The sequence below is a fragment of the Lissotriton vulgaris genome, chromosome 4_1 (genome assembly GCF_964263255.1).
Source record: "Lissotriton vulgaris chromosome 4_1, aLisVul1.2, whole genome shotgun sequence".
NCBI classification, from domain to species: domain Eukaryota; kingdom Metazoa; phylum Chordata; class Amphibia; order Caudata; family Salamandridae; genus Lissotriton; species Lissotriton vulgaris.
This window is the reverse complement of record NC_141691.1, coordinates 291,551,437-291,570,962: the sequence shown is the minus strand read 5'-3', so window position 1 is coordinate 291,570,962 and position 19,526 is coordinate 291,551,437.

The following is a 19,526-nucleotide window of genomic DNA, read 5'->3' as shown; positions in this document are numbered from 1 at the left end:
CATCAACATTCAGGCCTATCCCTATATATATATACAGTAAGATATAGTGCATCGAGTTTGCTTTTTACTGTTGTTTCCACAGTGTACTTTCTTCTGTTTAGAAATGTAGGGGGTCAAGAGAAGGGTGTGGGCCTATTAGGGGCGTCGACGTTTCGACACTGGTTGACATTGGATCTCATATGTTTTGAATTTTTGAAATTAATTTATCCCTCCTTTTTCCTTTTCCTATTTCTCCACACATAAGCACTGACCTTTCACCTACCACTTCCTGTCTGATGATAACCATGTGAGATAACACTGTATATGTCCCTATGGATAAAATACCATATATGATTGATTAAACAAGGTTTTTCAATCATTACCGGTTTAGGCTGTGTCATTTAAAGTAATGCATCTATAAACAGTATTGTGCCTCATTACTTTTGATATATATGCTTTAGCAATCTACTTAAAGAAAGGATTTCTCAGAATTAAGGTAATAGTAGTCTAGGACCACTTGTATTCTTTACCGACGCTACGTGATTAAGCACAGTGTTGGTACTGCACTATGTGCAATTTGCGAAGTGCGAATTAGTACAAATTTTGCATGCTCTGTGGCGGCGAGGAGGGCGGTCTCGTTGCAGTGGTTGCGGTGGAATCCTTATTAGGATGGGTCGAGGATGACATTCTTCTCAGCTGACGTTGATGATGTTCTTGGTGACTGTGGATGCAAAGGGAAGGAGAGAGATTGGTCAGTAGTTTCACAGATCCGTCCGGTCTGCAGAGGGTTTCTTGAGGAGGGGTTTGACATCTGCACATTTACAGTCATCGGGGAATTTGCCGGATTCGAAGATGGTATTGATGGTGCATCATAGCTCGGGTGCTATGTTGACGGAGACTCTTTGGAAAATGCGCAGCGGGCAGGGGTCCAAAGGGGCTCCTGAGAGGGGGCTCCTCCTGGTCGTGGCGGTATCTTCTGCGGTGACTGGGGTACAGGCGGCGACGGTAGGCTGGCTGTCGTTGTTGGAGGAAGGAGTGGTTTCTGGAGTCTTTTCACTCAAGTTGTCTTACAGGGCCTTGATTTTCAGATGGAAGTAGGAGCCAAGTTTGTTGCAGAGGTCCTGGGAGGGTGTGACGTCCATGGCTTTGCTGGGGGGTTTGGTGTATTCCTGGATCATACCGAAGAGTTCCTTTGAGTTTCTGGATTTGGGGAGGATTTTGTTCCGGATGAAGCCAGGTCCTTTTGGTGGATATGATGAGTTGGTGGTATTCTGTCATGTCGTTCTTTGAGGTGGTCTGGTTTTCAGTGGTTTTGCTATTCCTCCTTTGCTTCTTGAGACGTCTGCAGGCCCTTCTGGATTCTAGGAGGTCAGTGGTAAACCATGGGGTGCTGTCTGTCGGGGTTATGGCGGGGACCGAGCTTGTCTGCACAGTTGGTGATCCACTGGTGTAGTTTTTTGGATGCAGAGTTGGCGTCGGTCGAGGCGGGAGGGGAATCATGGTTGAATGTGAATTTAAGGTGCTTCTCTGTGGCCTTGTTCCAGTTCCTTCGTAGTGGGCGTGGTGTGGGTTTGTTAGCGGTGGCATCGTTGAAAGAGAAGTGTACGCAGTGGTGGACAGTCCATGTTGGTTGGGTGGTGTGGGTGAAGTGGATGCTGTTCCCCCCGTGAAGATGGGGTCAAGGGTGTGTCCTGCCTTGAGGCTGTCCAGGAGGGGGTGGAGTTGGAGTTGCTGGGGTTATAGAGATGGAAGTTGAGGTCTGTGAGCATACTTGCGCGCTTACACTGGCACTTATGCTGCCAAACTTCTAACTATTCTTTTATTGTTTTTAATTTTACTCTCCTCATTTTTATTGTGCTCCTACCTGTTTCAGCACTACATACCTTGCCTGGCTCATACACCGACACCCCGGTCAACCATGTGGTCTCCCGATTGATGTGGAGGGTGCCGGCGCCTCTGACCTTCATTGCTGGCAGTGGGAGGTGCTGGGGCGGAGCCGCTGGTTAGCACTCTAGCTCTCCCCACACCATATAACTCACATGCCTTTCCTCACTCGCAGCGGATGCGCGCAGCGGGCACGCCACTGGCGCGCCAAAGGCAAACCCGTCTGCTCCTGTCTGCGGCCGACCGGGGCAAGGGGCATGTAATTAACACATCTTCACGACAACTGGCCTATTAGCTCTCGCACCCAAGCCCATGTGCATTTTTTAGGGATTTTTAATCCTACCCTCTGTAAAGAGCTCTTCCCCCAGCTCCGTTGTTCCACCCGGTCCCACCCCCCTCCTGCCCTGGGACAAAATAAAGAGCACCATGGTTACTTAAATACCCACTCACTGGTAAAACACCAACTTGAAATATTCCATCTACTTGACTCGGACAAACCGGACATACTTCTTGTAACGGAAACATGGCTCACTACGGAATCAGTACTCGGATATCCTCACAGCAGTGCCCTCAGGCTACTACATTCTCCAAAGCAACAGGCCCTCGGGGAAGCATGGAGGTGAGGTTGCCGCCATAATTCGTCATCAGATTAGGTTTACCGCCTTAAATATTACTAGCATACCTTCAGTTGACAGCCTCATTTTTAAATTTGAATCCTCCCAGTCCCCTTTAATCTGTGCCCTTTTTTACCGACTCCCTCACTACATGCCCTGCTTCCCTCTTTTGTTTGTTGAAATGTTGTCCCAATTCATCATTAACAATGCCAAAATCATGATTATTGGTGACTTTAACTACTGGCCTATGGACGCAAAGGAGAGCACCAGCTCCTCAGAATTCACCGACCTTCTATCCGGTATGAACTGCACTCAGCACATACAGACTGCCGCACACATTAAGGGACATGTCCTAGACCAAGTTTGGACCTCCAACTTGGAAATTACCCAACTCCAAATCTCTCTTTGCCCCTGGTCAGACCACCATAGTATTACATTCGCATTGGTCTGCGTCTCTCACACAAAACTGTCCCTCACAGAGAACCATATGGCGGGGAACTGGAGCCGGGTTAACCTCAACGAGTTATGCACCTTACTTAACACCTCATCACCCATTGAATAGGACTCCTTAGATAACCAGGCTACCAGTATTAAGCACTGACTCGAATCAGCTAGCAATATCATTGCACCTTTCAGGAGAACCAAACTTAAGCGTTCACATGATGCCCTGCGCTGGTTCTCCGACGAGCTAAAAAACAAGAAACTAACACTCAGGCAAGCTGATCGTAGCTGGAGACGAGGCTATGCCCCAGGAAAAAAAGTTTCTTATATCACTCTGTTTAAAGACTACAAAAAATCTATTCTTCAGGCTAAGACGACGTACTTTTCCCTGAAAATCACCAATTCTGCTACTAAGACTAAAGACATATTCTCCATAGGTGAGGAGTTGTCACACCCGGACAGAGTAATAGCCAAACCGGTCCCCTCTCAAACATTATTAGACTCCCTTAACCTATACTTTACGGAAAAGATTGCTACAATCAAAAGCAGCATTCCTTCCCCCACCCCAACAACTTCTTCTACTACCTTTAAAAATTCTCAGGTGGTGGATCAAATACCCCCGATATCTAGGGATGAGTATTGAAAAAAGTTGGATCAGACTCCCCCACAGATTGTTGCCCGTCTCACATCCTACAAGAATTTTTCGCCATCTGCCTTGCCCCCCCCGCTTGACCTTCTTAACAACTCTCTCAGATTAGGTTCCGTCCCCCACATCTTCAAGATAGTTGAAGTTGTTCCCATCTTGAAAAAATCCAATGCTGACCCCTCTCTGATGAGCAATTTTCACCCCATTTCATTGCTCCCTTACCTCAGCAAGCTCCTTGAACATTCTACTGAGTTAGTCATCCTCTCAGTCATGGATGAACTGAGGAGGGGGGCTGACCATAACATCAGTCAGGCCTTGGTGCTCCTTGATTTGTCGGCCGCCTTTGACACGGTCAACCATAACATCCAGATCGGCCGTGTCAGCGACGCCGGCATCTAGGGGTCGGATCTGAGGTGGATCTCCTCCTTCCTTAGCAACCGACACCAGGTTGTCCGCCTTACCAACTTTTCCGCAGAAACAGTTAGGTTAACTTGCGGATTCCCTCAAGGATCCTCCCTCTCTCCCCTTCTCTTTAACCTGTACCTGTCTCCCTTGACCCGATCCCTGCTCGAAAGCAAGTTCGCTGCTTTTAATTACGCAGATGACATCCTGTTGGTGTTCGAAATCGACTCTTCTGATACCTCAGTCAATAACTTCCAGTCCACCATGAGCCTCATCAACGATTGAATGATGGCTAATCAACTGAAACTTAACCCCGATAAGACTGAGCTGATTCTGACCGGTGGAACCGCAAACCCATGGAACTCCAACTTTTGCCCCCCTCTTCTAGGCAATCCTCCCCGTCCCGCGGAATATGTTAAGAGCCTAGGGATTATAATATGCAAAGATCTTTCCATGAAGCCCCAGATTGGCGCAGTGGTGTCGTCTTGCTTCTTCCACCTTCGCAGAATCCGAAAGATCTCTAGATTTCTAGCAACGGAAGCCCTAACCGTGGTCCTCCTGGCCTTGGTCCTTTCCCGCATCGACTATGCCAACTCGCTTTATGTTGGCATCCCTGCCTATCAGCTCCGTCGTCTGCAACTGGTACAAATCCAGGCAACGAGGCTCATCTTTCACCAACTCAGACACCACCATGTTCGCCCTTTGTTGAAGAGCCTCCACTGGCTCCCAGTGGCCAAACGCTGCAAATTCAAACTGGGCTGTACTATCTTTAAAGCCTTGGTCGGACTTGGTCCAGCTTTTAATCTCCTCCTTGATCCATCGCTATTTCCCTTCCCGTGTTCTCCGCTTCTCTCACTTGTCCTTGCTTACTACCCCCACCTTCAAACGAAAGAAACATGGAAGTCTCAGATTCTCTTTTCTTGCGCGTCACTTCTGGAACTCCCTCCACTCGGAATTCAGATCAACTACATCTTACACCCACTTCAGATCCCTTTTGAAAACCCTGTTGTTTACTCAGGCATATGAGTATGGCTCTGCCCACTATTCATTCATCTGCTGCCCCCCGTTCACAGCGCCATGAAACCGTCCGGTGAAAGTGCGCTCTATAAATAAGTTTTACATAACATATAGTCCATGGAGGCGATGGCGTAGGGTGTGATGAGTTCGGCAATGGTAGTGGTGAACGGAGTTTGAGGTCCTGGTTCTGTAGGTGAGGGTCGTTCTGGGGCTTTTCTGGAAATGAAGGTGTTCAGTGGTGGAGAGAGCGTCGCTCATGTCGGAGGTGGAGAGTCAGAGGAATCTCTTGTGTGCGATCGCGAGTCCTCCTCCTGGGTGGTTGGGGAAGTCCTTCCTCTGGATCTTGTATCCATCGGGGATGGTGGTGGCAATGTTGGGAGTGGAGGTGGCGTTCCAGGTTTCTGTGAACAAGGTGACATCTAATGAGAGGGTGTTGAGGAGGTTCGAGATCTCTGTAGCATGTCTATGCAGGGAGCACACATTGAGGAGGATGCACCTCATGGCTTCAGGGGTGCTAGCATCTGGCGTGAGTGCAGCAGCTGTGGGGGTACGGAGGATGGTGAAGGATTGTCGGCAGTGTCAGCACTGGAGCGGGCTGTGGGTGGTGTTCGGCGTAGACAGCTGGCAGTTGTTAATTCTTCCAGGGTTGAGTACATGGAGGTCAGCTGAGTTGTAGCATTGGGTGGTCGGAGAACCAGGGTGCCTGTGCTGGTTGGGTTGTGGACGGGCGCAGACGGGCTTGCCTTTGGTGCGCCTTCGGTATGCCAGCTGTGCAGCCGCACAGCGGCTGCCATTAAATGGGGAAAAGGGAGGGAAGCAAAATTGGGAGACAGGAGTGGGCGCCGGTAGGGTGGAGGGGTATGGGGGCAGCAGCGGCTGGAAAAACCGCAGCTAGAACAATCACGGGGGACACTAACAAGGGCAAAGGAACAATGCAAAAACGATAAACAGGAAAAATAAATAGAATACAGAATGACAATTAAAGAGGCACAAATAACAAAAAACACAGACAAAAGACAGAAAAACAGGCACAAACACAAGGCAGAAAATAGTGGACAATCAGAAGAGATCTCCCACTGGACCACCAGGAATGAGCCACAAGCAGGAGCATGTGGGTGGAGGAGGGCCTCAAACACCTTCCTTACAGAGAGGTGCAGGGGCAGCAGCATAACAGCAGAGCTGCTGGGAGCAGAGTCTCTGACCAGGAGGTCAGAGTTCTTGGTCACACATCCGAGCAGTGGCTGCCATTAAATAGGGAAGGGGAAGGGAAGCGCAGCTGGGAGGCAGGAGCAAGAACCGTAGGGGGAGGGGCTGCGGATGCAGCAGCAGCAAGAAAAACCGCAGCTAGAACAGACACGGAGGACATAAACATGGGCAAAGGAACAATGAAAAAATGAAAAACAGGCAAAACAAACAGAATACAGAATGACAATTAAAGAGGTACAAATAACAAAAAAGATGGCCAAAAGACAGAAAAATGGGCACATACACAAGACAGACAACACAGCAGACCAGCAGAAGAGCAAGTCTCTCCCACTGAACCATCAGTGATGAGGCACAGGCAGGAGCCTGCGGGTGGAGGAGAGCCTCAAACCCCTACCTAACAGAGAAGTGTAGGGGCAGCAGCACAACAGCAGAGTTTCTGGGGGGGAGAGCAGTGTCTCTGACTGGGAGGTCAGAGGTCTTGCTCAAACATCTGAGCAGCGGCCGCCATTAATTGGGGGATGGGGAGGGAAGTGCAGTTGGGAGGCGGCAGCTGGAACCAGTAGGGAGAAGAGGCCTTGGGGGCAGCAGGGGCAGGGAACAAGGTAGCAAGAATGGGCACAGCGGACACAAGCAAGGCCACAGGAACAATGACAAAATTAAAACAGGTGAAATAAACAGACAACAGCGGACCAGCAGAAGAGCAAGGCTCTCCCACTGGAATACCAGGGATGAGATACATGCAGGAGCCTTGGGGAGGAGGAGGGCCTCGAACACCTATGTTACAGAGAGGTGCAGGGGCAGCGTCAGTGGCACAACAGCGTCAGTGGGCGGAGCTGCTGGGGAAGAGAAGCTGTTCCGGGGACAGCGCATTCAGATGGAAAACAGCAGATTTGAAGCAGCCACCATTGTTTCACTATGCAGCCAGTAACCTGCCTTCATTGTTAAAGGGGATTAGAGATCTCCTTGCAGGTGGGTGCAGTGAGTGACTGCACCTGCCTGCAAGGGGATGTCTGGGGGTCTATAGGAACCCCTTTCCCTCCTCCAGAAGGCTGCTCTCAGGGGGCGTACTGACAGTGTGCACCCATGAGGGCAAGGCATCTTGAAAAAGTGCTGGCACTGTATGTGTGCAGTGCTTGATGTATTACAAAAGGGGCTGCATAAGCATCTGCGGCCCCTTCTGTCATACCAATGTGCACCAGTGGTGTAAAAAGCGGGCGCAAATGCCAATTGTCCTCCCTGGGTACGTTGTGGAATACAGACAACATTTTTTCAAAAACTAGAAAGAGTAACCTCCCCGATTATATTAGTGGGGCACACTTAGTGTGCCCCACTAATATAGCACATATGAATATAAAAAGCACACCCCTAAAAAGAAAGACACAGGAATTCCCAAGAATGATCGATGCTGATATAAGTAAGGATACCCAGTTTTTATGATTTTAACCGCCAATCTACAGCTCTTATCCAACAGGCCTGCAATTGAGTTAGCAAAGTGCACCACCCTTACATAGCATAGGCCCACCATCGCTTTGGCGATCCCTTCCATAATCCTAACAAGACCCAAGTGTTCAAGTCAAAGATCACAAACTTTTTCCGCAAGCATTTGAACTCTTCCAAAAGTAAAGAAACAGCTGATCACCAGAGGACTATAGACATTATCCCTTGATCCATTTCCAAGACCTGCAATGTTCAATATGTTAAGTATTGTTGTACAATCGTGTACCCTCTATTTACTGTGGGTTAAGCCACATCCATAACTTGCAAAGATCTGCCTAGTCAAATTGAGTCCACCCCGACATTTGCACAGCTGTTGCATAGGAACCTCACCTATAATTGGGCTGAACCTAACACTGGCATGTCATACGCACTACACAGCACACTCTTACACAACACATGGTAACAGCACTTGACCGCCGAGGGTGCACGGACATCAGCCAAGTCATGTTATGTCTGTTCACTGATACCGCATGCAGTAGGCACAGACAGGCTTCACGTGTCCCAAGAGGTAGTCCCCTAAAAAGCAAATGCCTTCTCCACCTGTACCTATGTAAGATTAGGGGTCAGATACAACCCCAACAGAATAGAATGCCATAGAGTAGTTGTAAATCTGACCCATTATGAGGCCAATCCTACATCACTGTACCTTTTCACCGAGCCTAGTAATATTCAAGCAGAGCTAGATAGGATGCTCAGGAGGTTCACCATTGGGGACAATACTGTTTGGCCTTGAGACTTTCCATAAAAGAGATTCTTGAAGGTAGTAAATCCACCATACCAGTGCACAAATACATATGCTTCTGCTTCCATCAGTGGTCCCAGGGTGGCCGTTAGCATGTCAGGGGAAGCCTTCTTTAATACCAGATGGACACCAGACTTGGAGTTCCAGTGTAGGGCCATCATCCTCAATGACATGAAGGGAAATGGGTCTCATAGGGGAGAGTTAAACACCAGCATAGATAATCCATGTCAGGAAATATAGGAAAGTGAGATAGGTACAGATTGTTGGTAAGGAAGGGGCAACCCCTAATTATAAGGCTATGCACACTGTTTTCCTTGGGTTTCAGAGATAAAGGAATGATTCCACTTGGCGTAAATTAGAACTGTGGCACAATAGTGCACATACCAGATATGCAATGGGGCACCACCACACTGATGGACACCTACCGGGAGTGGTGTGAACTTGCCTACACTCAGCTCGTCCACGGGTGGTGGTATCTATGATCCCTCGTCACCATACATTCCCCAGCCCTGGTCTTTCCTGAAGCTGATCTGTCAGAGTTGTACCAACACTGACTACAGTAGAAAATAACTCTGTTGCATCAGACTTGAGAGAATAGAACTTCTAAGTATTTTGGCTTGGCTCAGTTCAAGGGCATTCTAGAAAAATTCAGACTGTTTTCTGACACACAAGTAAATGAGTGTAGATCCATACCCTTCTTCTCTGTGCAGACGAAACAAACGCTCGCTAGTTGCAAATAACCAAATGGGAGATATTGAAAATTATGAATAGTACTGAGCTGGGTCTTAATGCAATAAATGAGGAACTAAGAGCTGTCCGCTTCATGGTGATGCCTCATCGATACATGTTAGACTTGATGACTGCAATGGACGGAGGGGTGTGTTCTTAGATTGGTGAGCACGTTTATCCAAGGCTGACATGGACAAGAACAATAGGACTTTGACTCTTGACACCCAAGCCCTGCACAATTTACAAAGAGACATGCATGAGGAGGGTGGTGCTTATGAACAGGAATGGTATAACAATTGGCTTTCTTAGCTCCCCAGTGGTTGACTGGTGTGTGTACATCATTGCTGCCTGTTTTATATATACATTATTTTTGAGTGGTTGCCTGATAGTAGGGGTTTCTTGCTGTAAAAATTCAGTCCTCAAATTTGGTAGAATGCAAGTAATTAGGGAATCAGCCATTGTTACTACTGATACACAACACATTCCTAATGATGTGACTGTCCTGAATTATGGGTAAGTGATGGAGTTGAAAATTCAACTAGATGGGGAAATGTTATTATTGATGTTGATGTATGCAATGATAAATGCATGCATAAAAATTAAATCGAATCAATGTTGTCGAAATCACCCAATATAGACCTCTCCATAAACCCAGAGTCATAAATACTTATAAGGCAGGCTCTGCAACCTAGGCCTGTGGAAACTGATTGACAGATCACAGGTGAGGTGGCACGTAACCAGCGGAACAAACTTCTGAATGGGCAAAACCCCAGATTAATCCCACAGATAGGCAGCAACACCACAATGGTCCGGGGAGATTGGCCAAAATATTGCGCACATGGCCAGACCCTTGATTGTTCCCAAAATATCATAAAGTTAGATTCCATATGAAGTTAGGAACACTCAGCCAATCAGTACACAGTGTACACAGCAAACACAGTGATCATTTGCTCCCCATGTCGGGCATCTGGAGACTTTACCCACTGGCCTCCATTGTGTCCAAGCAAGATCGAGACCCATGTGTATTTGTACCAGGTGGGAATAATTTATGACTCCATGACTAGGCCCACATTCCTCTTTCTAAAAAGGATCTATGAATTATTTATAGCGTTTAAATTGATTGTACTTTGAGATTGTCCTCAGACCTGCTTCCATAACTGTGCTCCTGGCCTTAGTGTTAAATTAAACCAACTGTTCCTGTTTTACCAAATACCTCTTGTCTTTGTGTTTTTAAGATAAATTCACATCCAAGCAATACCTAGATGGGGTAATGACCCCATCTATGACCACAGACACATCACCTTAACTTCCCTGAGAGAGACCCTTCATGCAGCAGCAGGGCTGGCCAAGGCTAGAAGAAATCTGACCAGATCCTTTTTGCACTAACGGATGTAAACTGGAGCCTCTTCAAGTTCAGCTTTATCAAATACAAGACCATGTACACCAGAAGTCCATGTTTACCTAGAAAATGAACTAAAAGTGTCTCTCCAGGTGAGGAGCTCCGGCATCACCAGATTACAGTCTAAACATGCCAGAAGGACAAAACAAGAAAACAGACTTCTCAGCCTAAGTCCAGAAGACCTGGAACAACATCCACTCTGTTATCAGTACAGCACCAATACATCTACAATTAAGGTAGACATTGAAAGCCCTCCTCTTCAAGGAACTCCACTTCTGATATGCTGATTTCTCACCCCTTTTCACTAGCTCTCCATCCTCTCTCTGTCCCATCTCTCCATGAATCCACAATGGTGTTTGTACCATGAACAGCACTCAGTTGCTCCCCAACTAGGTTTGTGGTTAAAAAATGTCAACACATAGATGCTAATCCATACATGCATATGTAACTCAGCAATACTCTCACTTTTCCTGAACGCAAGTAATGTTTCTCCTACCCTGATCATCACAAATACAAATGACTTTACACTGTTTAGGAGGTGTTCATGTTACCAATTCCTATTCAAAAATATTTTGATTTTAAACCAATTCTCACTAAGCATGTTATCCTACCTAATTCATTTACAGTTATGAAGACAACCATTCTTAGCTGTAGAGGTCACTTTGTTTTAAATTGCAAGTATTATCATTCTTAGAGTGAAAGGTAAATGTATACTTTCTACTTGCGCACACATACTGCAAATGGGGTCTAAAAATCAAAGTGTGAGCATGATCAAAGACTAGTTAATCAGATATTCTCTGCTGCTCATCAAAAAAGGTCTATCTTGCCAACATGTTAGTTTGGAACCTTCCTTTAAGTTCAGGCAATAATTTTTAGGGGCCAGATGGACTTACAGGTAGATAGAAAAATGTGTCTGCAAATTTTGCATCAACTGCTTGCGACCTCACTGTACCTTTTAGATGCAACATTTGTACAAGTAGGCCACGTTGCAACATATCCAGTCACAGAGGGTTGTTGAATGCCCTGCATAATTACCATTAAATAAGGTCACTATTTGTGACCACCTGTGATTGGCTACAAAAACACAGTTATGGTGGCACCACCACTGCATTAGCATTGTCAGATGGAAATATGTCTTCAAGGCAGCCAATGTCCCTTAAATGAACAAGTGCAGTTCTGTTGCTCAGATATTAGTTTGGAAAAATAGAAACAAGTTGGTTTAATTTAACGCTGTGGCTGAGATAGCCTCAACAGAGTGCATCTGCTCAAAAATCTCTTGGTGTACAAAATGTTGCCACTGTTATATAAAGTTCATGAGATACAGTACAGCAATTGTTTACATTCCAAAAAAGCATGTCAGTCATAAGTCAACAAATGCGGGCATGTGATAAGGACATAGATGGCTCTCCACCTTAGGTAGAGCTAGTGTGTATGTGTCCAGATGTCCAGCATGAGGAGTGCATGATGTGTATGTATGGTGTTCATGTCTTGTCCTGATTGGTTGAGTGTTTCTATCTACATGTGACATCTAGCTCTGTGGTATTTTGGGGAATGTGAGCCCTCGGCCAAGCATGTTTCATTGGGGCCAATTCCTGGGTCCTGTTTGTGGTGCAGCTATCTAGCTGTGGAATTCTTCAGGGTTTTCCCTGATCACACATTTGTCTCTAGGTTAAGAGAGACCCCACATGTCATCTGGTATTTAATAGGTACGGGTGTGGGTAGTAAGACTTATCTAACCACGTATCTCTGACTAGGGCTTGATAGGGAGTTCACCATAGGTGAATCCGACAGAAATTATTCGAGTTTATTTGAACTGTATAGCAGTCACTGGGATCATTTTTGTGAACATCCTTAACGTTGTACATACAGCTGTCATATCAAACTTTTACATTGGTTTTACTGGTATTGACACTGTTAAGTTTGCTTAGGTCATAAAGTACATTTACATTGATTTTACTAGCACCAGTATCATCATTTGTACATGGATTATGACATACAGTGATATTGTCATTGCTAATGTCAGTGACACTGTGATGGAACAGGTTATGACATAGCTTGATATTGCATTGATGGGTATTAGCAAGGTTATGCAGGCACATGTTATGGGATACATTGATATTGCATGTATTGGTATTGCTGTTGTCAGGCCTACACATATTATGGTTTTCATTGACAAGATATTTACCCATTCCAGCACTTTTAACAAAAAATGTTTTACATTTAGCAAGACATTGTGGACTCCCCAGAGTGGCTGCATAACACAATTCCCTAAGGAGACTCTGTCCAACAAAGACATCTTCCCCTTTGTGAATGAGGTGCCACTTCCTTTGAGGTGTTATTTTCAAATGCATGAGACTGCAACTGCATTTACCAACCATTAATAGGAATGACAAATAGAAGTGTGACAGGCATCTACCACAATCCATGTCATGGCTGAAAACGAATTCTTTGTAGTGTAAGTGGAGAAAGGCACATCTCCCCCCCCCCCCCCACAGCCACCCTCCGAAAATGACCCATCCTTTCCACACTCAATCCTTTTTGTGTCACTGTCTAAGAGGAATGCACAAGCTCCAAAAGCAGAGCCATTTACACTCATGTGAATCATGACACTGTCAGAAGGCAGAAATGGTTAGGAGAAGAAAATGCCAACTTTCTGAAAGTTGTATTTTCAGATTTGTGACTTAAAATGCTACTTAACAATTCAAGAGGATTTTAAATTGCAATTCATTTCAGTGTAAGTAGTATATTTGTAACTACACCTAATCCATAGTTCTCACTTAATAATGCACTAAGGTATCCTACTGTTAGGCAACGGGAAAGACTGGCCTCCCTAAATACATTGCCCCCTACCCTATGTGCCTTTAGAGTCCTATTAGAGGTAACGTATATGTATTCAAAAAGGAGGTTTAGGCCTGGCAAAAATGTCTTTTGCGACAACACAATAGTTGTTTAAAACTGTACATAAGCTACAGTGGCAGTCCTGAGACATGTTTGAAAGGGCTACTCAGGGAGTGGAACAATGAATGCTGCAGTCTATTAGTAGCGTTTGATTCACTGGAGTTGGACACATGTAACACCATTCACTAGGGACTTACACGTAATTAAAATGTGCCAATTAGGTGTACACCAAATAGACCTTGTTTTAGGGAGAGATCACATGCACTTTTTCAATAGTTAGCAGTGAAAAATGCACATAGTTCTAATGCCAGCAAAATGGTTTTAGCAACAAAAGAAAAAACTCAGGGGTTGACCCTGCAAAAAGCCCCTGGTCAGAGGTGATGACCCTTTCCACACGCCCTCCTAATTGGAATACTAAATGAGACACAAAATACCTTTGCAAAACAGGAAGTTTTTCAAAATTGCAAAAGGGGGCTCAGTCATTGCAAACAAAAAAACCTAAACTTGTTTTGCTACAAACCCTGTGATTTTGCCGATCCCAGCTATCATTGCACCATTCATGAGTGTAAATTCTGGATCTCATTTAAAAATGTATCTTTACTCACTCCCTCATACATTTCTCTTTGCTTCCACTGATAGGTGACCCATAACAATTATCTAACTTTGAAGTTCAGAAACAATAGTAATGACATTGAATAATCAACAAACCTGAATCCCAGGTGATTGTTCTTTTGAACAGTAAATGCTTTTCATTTGATACACGGAATATATTTTTCAATACAGCTGTGTGGTTCTCATTTCTTGGTGCTGTAACCAAAAACCAATAATAAATATGTAATTACATGAAAGATGTTATGAAATATCCTATTTGTTATGTTACATAATTTACTAATATTGTTTTGGTACTTAAAATTCTAAGGGGCCTAATATCCAGTATTCAATATTTGTAATCCATAAATGCACTACATTTGTTTTACACAGTCAAATCTTCAAGCTCTATTTTGATTAAGGCTTCATGCAAACATAGAGAAGTAAACACAGTTATTTATATTTGGTTCACTACTTAGCATATTCTGATAGATAACACAAAACCTAAAAAGCTAATTGGTATTAATAAAATAGGAAAAACAAATGTTGTATCGTATTTTCTCCAGTAAAGTTTAGAAATATGAGATTATTCCTGTTGCCTGAACAGGCGCAGGGGTGTATCAATTATGATTATAGTCAATAACAAAAAGGCTTAACATGGTGATCATACACAAATGTTCCCAATGATATTCACATCATGTGGACAGGGCCTATAAATCAAAAGCTATGAGTGGGCCTGCAGCACTTATTGTGAAACCCACTTAAGTAGCACTCTAAACCATATCCTAGGACTGCCACTGCAGCCTGAATGCAGTTTTGCACTGCCATGTTGACTTGGCATTTACACCCCTTGCCAAGTCTTAATCTCCCCTTTTATTACATATAAGTGACCCCCAAGGTAGGCCTTAGAAGCCCACAGGGTGGATGGGGTGTAATTAAAAGTATGGGCATGTACTTATAAGTTTTACATGTTCTGGTACTGAGTAACTCTTAAATTCACTCTTCACTACGTTGGGGCCTACCCCTCTCTTAGGATGACATTGGGGATTCCTTATTACATTTATTAAGCTGGAATTCCTAATTAGGAATATATGAATATGTCATCTTTAGTACCTATTACATTACAATGATAAACAATCTTTAATGGCAAAGTCAGATTTTTTCATTACAATTTTGAAAATGCCACTTTTAGAAAGTTGGCATTTTCCTGACCTTAGCCCTTTGTGCCTGCAGCCTGTCTTGGGACACATTACTGGTCGTAGCTGGCAGTTAGACTTTCGGAATTCCTCCCAGCCAGTCAAGTAATAGAGGGATTAAGGCCCGATGTAGGTAAATCGGCTTTTCCGATTTCAAAATACCAAGGCGCACCGAATCGGTATACTGAAATCGGAAAACGAGATGTAGGAAAAAAAAACGAAAAAATACCGATTCGTTCGTCATCGGTATTGTGATTCGATACGTACCGAATCGGCACGGACCGAATCGGAATGTACCGAATCGGCTACCACCGATTCGGAAATTGCCGATTCGGCAAATACCGATTCAGCAATTACCGATTCGGAGGTCGAAATACACCCCCATGGCCAAAATGCCCATAGGAATGCATTGAACAATCCGATTCGGCAAAACCCGATTCGTTAGAATCCGATTCAGTAAAATCCAAATCGGTAAAATCCGAAACAGCCAATGAGGTGGATCCACCCTCCCCCACCCAAGCAGGGAGTGGCTACCCAGGCAGGTGCAGCTCATTAAGAACTTTCTGGAGAGGCAGCCTGAGCTGAACACTCACAGTGAGCAGCAGTGGGAGCAGGAGCCAGAGCACTGTGATAGCAAGATGGCAAGCAGCAGTGAGAGCCAGAAGGCTGGCCACAAGAGAAAGCCCAAGTTTAGTACCATGGAGCTGCAGGTGTTGGTGGAGGAGGTGGTGAGGGTGCACAGGCAGCTCTTTGGGAGGCTGTCCCTCACTGTGCCGGACAGCACGAAGAGGAGGCTCTGGAGCGAGATTGCTGAGAAGGTCAACTCAGTTGGTGTCACCCCCAGGACCCTTGATGACCTAAAAAAACGATGACATCCGCAGCCTGACGAAACGCAAAATGGCTGAGCTGCAGAGGCAAGCTGCACTGACTGGTGGAGGCAGGAACCCGGCGCCACCCCTCACTGAGCTGGAGGAACTGGTGTCCAGCACCATCAAGAGGGAGAGTGTGACAGGAATCGGGACCCTGGATAGCTCAGCCAGAGCTACAGCTACAGGTAAGAAGCATGCGCATCATGACACACCCTACCAGACACCTCCCCTTTAGACACAATGCACAGCCAAACCCCAGCCCAGTACTGTAACCAACATACAAGAGAAAAGCATCATGGTAAATGTAGTCAGCAGAAGTTGGCAAAATATGGCAGTGCAGAACCACAATATAGAAAACAGTGGAACACATTCAAAGGATATGCAAGGACATGTGCAATGCTTTAATTGTAGTGACTGTAATACATCGGCACTCAATTCACAAATGCTTCTTTATACCTAGGGGCACCATCAGGCGGAGGAGCACAAGCTACTGAGGCACCAGCACCAGCACCAACTTCCAGTGCGGTGGCAGGGCCTAGCACAAGTCAGGCTGCCCTGGAGGAGGAGGAGGAGGAGGACAACACCATTGGCTAGGGAAATGAGGGAGACCTGGTACTTGACTACGCATTCCTTCACTCCCCACAAATGTCTGGCACACCCCCATTGCTGTTCTCCCCTGAGAACTCTCCAACAACGGCCCACCCTGCACCTACCACATCTCCTGCCAGGAGTATGGTTGTGGCTCCACTCAACCCTATCCAGGGAGCCGCGGGTCAGGCCCCAGCCACCACCACAACAACACCAGTGGCACCCCAGCCCACACAGCAGGGCGGCAGCAGCAGTTCCCGGAGGCGTGCCATTTCCAGCACTGCACCTCCGGCACGGGAGGGCAGCGTCTTCCAGGGGCTTGAAGGCAGCATGGTCAAAATCCAGCGCATGCAGGCAAAGTCCATCATGGCCTGCCAGCGCCAGCTCCGCCAGCACAACCTGCAGATGGGCGAGATGGTGCAAGGGTTTAAGGCTTTTGTTGACACAAATAAGGAAGTTGCTGCAGGTCTTGGCAGGCTGACCACAGCCATCACACAGCTATGCGGCAGACTTGACGAGCACGAGCACTCGCGCAGGCGGGATGCCCGCATGCACAACCGATCTATTAGCCGCCTTGCTGCTGCTACCGCGCAACTGTGCCAACGTGGGGCTAATATGGAGGCAAGCTTGACACAGAACACCGCTGAGGTCACCAGGAGAATGGCCCGCATAACAACAGCCATGGAGGCAATGATCATCTCCAACACTGCGGCCAATCCAGCCCTGGACCTGGGGGAGGCTGGGGACAGCAGCAGCCGCAGCAGCCCGGCCAGCGCTGTGTCGGAGCCGCGCCGGAGCACCAGGCGCTCTGCAGAAGCCGCTGGACATGCGGAAGGGGGTGAGGCACACCCCAGTGGGGCTGCTAAGCGCACCAAAAAGTAGGCTTGCCAGGGCGGGTGAGGCAACCCGGACCTTTGACATTTGTTTTCTTTACATTGACATTTTCTTTTGTTGCACATCAGTGCAGTAACGGTGTTGCAACTTTATTAAAATTTGCTTTTCCTCACAACCATTTACCTGTCTGTGCATCTGTACTCACTCAGAAATAGTTTTCTGTAATCTCCTCACGTCTGTATCTGCCATCACTTGGCGTAGACACCCCAGCAGGTTGTGTTTGTGGCACAGCATCGTTGTCGTCATGGTCCTCGTAGTCAGACAACTTGACCTCAGTGCCCTTCTTCACCGCAAGGTTGTGCAACATTGCACAGACAGCTATGATCTTGCAGCAGGTGATGGGGGTATACTGCCTTGCACCTCCACTCTTGTGCAGGCATCTGAATCTACTTTTCCAGATGCCAAAGTTCCGTTCAACTACATTCCTTGTGCTTTTGTGGGCCCGGTTATACCTCCTTTGGCTGGGTGTGGAGGGGTTGAGGTAGGGGGTGAGTATGAATGAGCGGAGGGCATATGCACTGTCGCCTAGAGGGAAAAGGGGTAACATTACTCACATGCATACATGTATTACACTTAGCTACTTTGTGTTATGGGGGTCTGATGATGTGTCTCACCTAGGAGGTATCCTTCACCAAATTCGCCAGCCATCAGCCGTGCATAGATGCCGCTCTGTTGAAAAATGTAGGAGTCGTGGGTACTCCCTGGGAATTTTGCTACCAGGTCTGTGATGGTGCACTTCGCATTGCAGATCACCTGAACGTTGATGGTGTGTGTAGACTTCCGATTGCGGTATATGTATTCTGTGTCAGCTGGGGGGCAAATCGGAATGTGTGTGCCATCTATGCAGCCAATGATTTGGGGAAATTGTGCCATCTGGTAGAAGTCAGCTTTAGTTTGTACCAGTTCTGCGTGGGTTGCAGGGAAAGAGATGTATTGGTCCATCCTGTGTATCATGACGTCAAGGAATGTGTGGAAGAACCTTGACAGGCTGCTCTGGGTCACCCCTCCTACTGCTGCAACTCCACTTTGATAGCTGCCAGACGCAAGCAGGTGTAAGCTGCATAGCACCTGGACGTGCGCTGGGATGGCGTGTGCCCTTGGGGTGGGGTGGTCCAACAGTGGTTTGAGGTCCCTGATGAGCTCCAGAATGGTGTCTGAGTCCAGCCTGTACCTCTGTAGGATCTCTGCCTCTGTGAGCATGAACAGGGTGATCCTCTGTCTGTAGACCTGTTCCTCTCTTTGTCATTCCCTCTGTCCTTCCTGCTGTAGCCGTAGATGCCTTACAATGACATAAAAAGCTGCCATCCTGCAAGTTGCAATGCATTTTGGGTCTATTTTTATGGGTTGGAGTTGGTTACCACCTGATTGTAATCCATGGTAAATACTGAGTGAAAAATACTGATTTAGAGCCAAAATCGGTATTTCTGTGCTTCCCTACATCTCCCTATCTGTCCGAATCGGGGATTTTCCCATTCGGTGATTCTACCAATTCGGTAGGTTATCCGAATCGGCTTATTTCCGATTCGCTGTCTCTACCGAATCGATACATGGACCGATTCGGAATAATTCCGATTCGGTGTCACTACCGATTCGGTACATGGTCCGATTCGGATATTTTCCGATTCGGTGTCACTACCGATTCGGTACATGGACCGAATCGGTCTTTTTATCCGAATCGGTGTGTTACCGATTCGTTACATTTCCGAATCGGGGTATGTACGTATCGGATTATTTTCGATTCGGTAGTCATTCCGAATCGGTATTTGTACCGATTTGGATGTTTTTCTTTGCCCTACATCTCAATGGCAGTATACCGATCGGTAAGGGCCCAAAATCGGTATTTTCGGCCGTTACCGATCGGTAACGGCCTACCTACATCGGGCCCATGTGTGCCTGAATGGGTCATCTGCTGGCAGGATGGGGGTAAGCTGAGCACA